The sequence below is a fragment of the Apis cerana genome, linkage group LG12, assembly GCF_029169275.1.
Source record: "Apis cerana isolate GH-2021 linkage group LG12, AcerK_1.0, whole genome shotgun sequence".
NCBI classification, from domain to species: Eukaryota; Metazoa; Arthropoda; class Insecta; order Hymenoptera; family Apidae; genus Apis; species Apis cerana.
In genome coordinates, this window is record NC_083863.1 from 8,366,879 (window position 1) to 8,372,784 (window position 5,906).

General features: G+C 18.9%; 1 protein-coding gene across 5 annotated transcripts in view; it reads left to right on the forward strand.

Moving 5' to 3' along the window:
- Positions 1–5,585, forward strand: part of LOC107998972 (carboxy-terminal domain RNA polymerase II polypeptide A small phosphatase 1) — an 8,218-nt gene extending 2,633 nt beyond the window's left edge. For all 5 annotated transcript variants that reach the window (XR_001766277.2, XR_009832191.1, XM_062082980.1 and 2 more), the window contains one exon: positions 1–5,585. This exon is cut by the window's left edge. The gene's annotated coding sequence lies outside the window, so the exon portion shown is untranslated.
- Positions 5,586–5,906: the final 321 nt, after the last annotated feature.

The following is a 5,906-nucleotide window of genomic DNA, read 5'->3' on the forward strand; positions in this document are numbered from 1 at the left end:
ATTAAATTAAAAAAAATATGTTTCAAATACAATTTATTACACAATGAATTAATGTGTATATTCCCGTGTTTGATGTACTTGAGAAAAGGAGTAAATGACAATGGTAACATTATATGAAACATAAAATTTGACATTTGATGAATAAATATATTTACAATTGTATATCATTTAAATTTATGTAAAGTACATCCAAAAATTATTTGCACAAAAAAATAAATCAAAGTGTAATATAGAAAAAAAAAAATCAAATTACTTAGAGTCTTTTGATGAGCTATTATAATTTTTTCTTCTGAATATTCCGATTATTTACAATAATTTTGCATTGCTTTACAACACTATACTAATATTGAACTTTAATGAGTTCTTTTTTTTTTATGATTATCATATATTGAATAAAATAATTCTTATTGTATTTTATGAGGCTGATAATTCTAATTCTACAAAAATATAAAATTTTCTTAAATATTTAATATTAATATTTAATATTAATATTAGTGAAGTTCATTGGAAATTTGTATATTTGACTTCATTATCATAAAATCAATAGAAATTTTTTATAAATGAATATAAAAGATTAAAATATAAATATGTGGAAAAATGATATATACACAAAACAAATTATTTTTTCATTTTTTTTATAAAATAAATAAAAAAAATGAAATATCAAATCTGACGATATTAATTAATTTAATTTAAATGAAAACTATGAAAAAAATATATGATATTTTATTCTTATTATTTTAATGATATTATAATTCTATTCCAAAGAATCAAAGAAAAAAGAAAGAATAATGCAATAGAAATTTTATAAGATAAAAAAAATAATACATTTGAATATTATATTAATGCATATCATTCTCTTTTTAAACAATTGCGTCAATGAAGCACTATGTTAATCATTACAATATCATTAATAAATTAGAATTATTTAAATGTAATTCATAAGTGGATAAACATAAAAAAGTATATATTTACATTTGTAAATACATTTATTAATAGATAGTCAACAATTTTGTACGCTTAATTCGTGCATAAGAAATGTACAATTAGAATCACATTTTTATATCTAAACTATCGTTATTCATGCTTTTTTATTTTATTTGTATTGTTGATAATATATTCATCATTATTAATGATATATTAAATCAGATTTTATGATAGATTAAACCAAATTTTATTATATTATCATTATTAACTTAGTTTCAAATATTGTATTTTATTATATTATTTATCATATTATATTTTTCGAAATAAAATTTAATAGAAAAAAATAAACAATTTAAATAAATATAATTTTATAATGTTTATAAATGAAATTTTTATTTGTATATATTATATGTGCTTATTAGCTTTTATCCCTTTCTAGTATCGATATATTTTCATATGATATGTTTATCATATAGTATAATATAAAAATTTATAGTCACATATTAGTCTTTCTTTTCAAATTTTACGCAATATTTTGTTTTATATTTTAAAATAAGAAAAATAAGATATTGATAAATAAAAACAAGAAAAAAATTAGTTATAAAATTAGTTATATAAAGAGTTAATAAATTTTAAAATAAATTTGTTGTTATATTTTAAAATAATCATTAAAATAGAGTTTAATAATATTATACATTTATGATTTGAAGATAATTTTTTTTAGTTTTAATTTATTGATAGAATGAAATATAATGAATAATATAAATATAAAAATAAATAGAGAATAAATAGAAATATGAATTCTATTATTCTGTTATTTTTCTATTATTTCTTATTATTTAATATCATCATATTACTACTATTATTGATAAAAAAATAAACTATTATTATTATAAGATTTTATTTCATATAAAAAAGGGCTAAGATATACAGAAATAATAAAGTTACATAATAATAAATCTTAAATGCATAATATTGCATAATGCTGCATGTTGCATAATATTAAATGGCTTCCAACTAAATATTTTTTCAATTTTTTTCTTAAATATTATGTTATATATTATGTGACTATGTAATTATGTAACTAACTGACAATTGTTTTCTATCAGATTTTAAAGCACCTAATACAAAAATAACATTATGCACTAAATATATTCCAAATAAATAAAAATTAAATATTATATTGATTTTCTTGATAGTTTTATATAAAATCATTTTAATATTTATTATTTAATCCAAAATACATAAATTTATCTCAACATTATATAAAAATGTTGAATGTTTATATCTAGACATTATTTGTATTCTTATATTTATGTTTATTATTATATTTAAGAAAAAAAACGGCATGTTATAAAATATTTGTACTTAGTAAATGTACTTTGCCGTTATAAAAACAAAGTTAATAATCATATCCTTTTTATTTCATTCTTAATATATAAATTTATTAAAAGAAAACGGGATATTATAATAAATGATCATTAATTTTTAAAAGTTTTCAATATAATATCAATTTAAAGAAACATACATAAATAATAATATTTGCAATTCTATAATATAATATAAAATCTATAATATAAAAAGTGTTTCATTTTTCATTTACATAATGCTCATCAAAATGACTCTACAAATTATAGAATACCTTTTCAGGAAATATGTGCGAAAAACACGGAAAATTAAAGGAACATATATATATATATTATATATATATATCAATTAATATTCCATAAATTTTTAATTAAAATCTTTTTTGTAATGCTCTCATTTCCTGCCTGAGTGATAAATTTAAAGTATATACGAGCGATTACAATGCGATTACAGTCATGTGACAAAATCTTGAAAAATTATTTCTAAGTTTTTCATCTTATCCCCCCCTTTTCTTTTCACAAAAATGTTTTATCTTTAATACTATATGATAGCAAGATTCAAATATAGGAAACATCACCATAATATTGTAAAATTTTGATGGTTTGAAAAAACAAATTTGGAAAAAATCAAATCGTTGTTTCCGACAAAGACTGTGTTCCTTATCAGATTTAACATACATGAAATAACAGACATCCCTTAAATATCCATCACGTTGTGCTTCCGTGATTAAATAATATTAACAATCCAGTGTATTGCTTTTATTGAATGCAATCTGTTGAATGCTTAAAACACGTATCTGTAGTATTTCGTATAATATTCATACGTTTTTTTTGTCGTGTTTTAATCTTTCCAAGCATTTTGTTTTCTTTTATTTTTATATTATTATTATTATTAATTTTATCATCATCATTATTATTATTGTTGTTATTATTATTATTATTATTATTATTATTATTATTATTATTATTATTATTAATGATTTATGATTTATTATTAATTATCATCACCATTATTATCATCGTCATCATCATTATGGAATTGTAACATGATTGTAGATATTGTAGCAAAACACTAATGATAATGCTACAATTTAAATTTATTATTGAAAAAGTGCTCCGAGAAAATTGTTAGCGTGAAGACGTAACGAAAATAATCATGATTAATAATTATATGTATACGTATATATAATATATAAATATTAGGTAGATCAATTAATTTGTAATACTTAATTGCTATACTGCGATACTTGTATAACAAGGCAACGATGTCTTCAAATTCGTAATTTTTCGCATTAAAATTTACATATATATATATATATATATACATATATATACGCATACATACATTTTTATTTATATATATATATATATGTGTATATATATGTATATATATATATATATATATATATGTAAATTTTATATATATATATATGTGTATGTATATAATATGTATATATACAAAAGTACAAGAAGTATTGTTCTTATTGGTGAACAAGGAACATATAAATAATATATTTTTAATTGAATTCACATTTGTGCGATTTTTTAGTTAAATGATCTATTATATTTTATTATATAATGTTTAATATATTGAGTTATCTTGAATTTCTTAAAAGTTCATTTATATACCGGTGATTTTTATAAATAAATATTAAAATTATATTAATAAATTATTAAAATTAATTATTAAATCATTTATATATATTTCTATGTATTGTTTGTTTTATGAAATGAATTTTTTTTATCGATTTATAATAGATAAAATCAATAGAATTTTGAAAAAACAAAAAGTAATGGAAATTTTATTTCGTTATTTTCATTACGCATATATTATTGCATTAATTTGAAATAATTATTGTTATCAGTTAGATTCGTTCCCAAATACAGTGTTTATTTAACTATTATGTCGTATTATAATAGCAATAAAATCGCTAACATTTTTCTCAATGCCGATATGTCGTTATTTCATAGCAATTTTGCTGTAATATAAAACAAGCAAATATGTAAGAAATGATATACTTTTGAAAAAGAGGGGAAAAAACATACATGTGTGTGTGCGTGTGTGTGAATATTGTGTATACATATGATATACAAGCATGAATGTGTAATTTGAAAAATATAAACGAAGAAGAGAAGAAAAAATAAAAATAATAGCGAAAATCGTTCGCCAAGCAACAAACGCAAAATCAAAATTGAAATTTTTTATATGCAATCATTTAAATGAAAATGAACGAAGAAGAAAGAACAGAAAATAAAATAAAAACGCTCGAAATTCCAGTCGTTGTTTTGTTGCATACTGGATAATTAATAAATTATTGTATTATTATTATTATTATTATTATTATTATTATTATTATTATTATTATTATTATCATCATCATTATTATTATTGTTGTTATTATTATTATTATTATTATTATTATTATTATTATTATTATTATTATTATTATTATTATTAATGTCATCATCATCATCATTATTATTATTATTATTTTTATTTTTATTTTTATTTTCATTTTTATTTTTATTACTTTTATTATTATAATACACAATGTACAAAAACCATTCATCATAAATGGAATGAAATTATTAAGATATATCGTCAGTATAGAATGTTAATATAACATGTGACTAAAAACAAATGAACAATGAAGAAAGAGAAAAAGAGAAAAAAATTAAAATGAAAAACGTGAGATATGTAAAAAAAAAACATAATTAACGATATTGCCTTGATTTGTAAATAAAATTTAATTACTTCCACTAACAAAATCTCTGCGAATATTAAGCGGGCCGCGATCGTTCCATATGGGCTCACTCTCTTCAATTTCGTATGTTTTTTACTAAAAATTACAGCTGATTTTTTAACAGTAAGAATATTTTGTATAATGAAACGTAAATAATATATATATGTATATATTATATACATGTATTATATATGTATTATATATGTATATACATATAATATATATATATATAAAATGTCGAGATGAGCTCTATGTATCGTACCAGAAAAATCAGCTAGAGTATGTAAATCTCCCTTCTGATATGTCCAGTTTGCTCTGTGATTATGTGTTTAATAAAAAAAAAGCAAAAAAATATATATATTATGTATATGTATGTATATATATATATATATATATGTACATATACACGTTTGATAAATGAATTCTAATAGTTTTTGCATGATCCCTCTACGAAAGCGTTCCCCAATTCATTATTGTGTATTTTATATATCATAACAATGTTAATATCTGATTATTTATTAAACTTTTAAAATGAAAATTGTATTAATCATGTGTTTATATATGTGAAGAGATTTTCATTATTAATTTCAATTATATCTTTATAATAAATTTTAAACAAAATAATTAGCTTAGCAAATTTGTTATAATAGGAAGTACAAAGATGTTTAATTATTTTCAATATGCTGTAGTACTATTTGATAATTTAATAATATAAAAAGGAATTAATTATATATAATACTTATATAATAATTCATATTATACTGTATGAAAGAATTTTGAAACAAAATATTAGACAGAAATATTTTTTATGTTCATCTCTATACCAATTTAAATGATATCCCAGAATTCAAATCAATCGTTCGGTTAG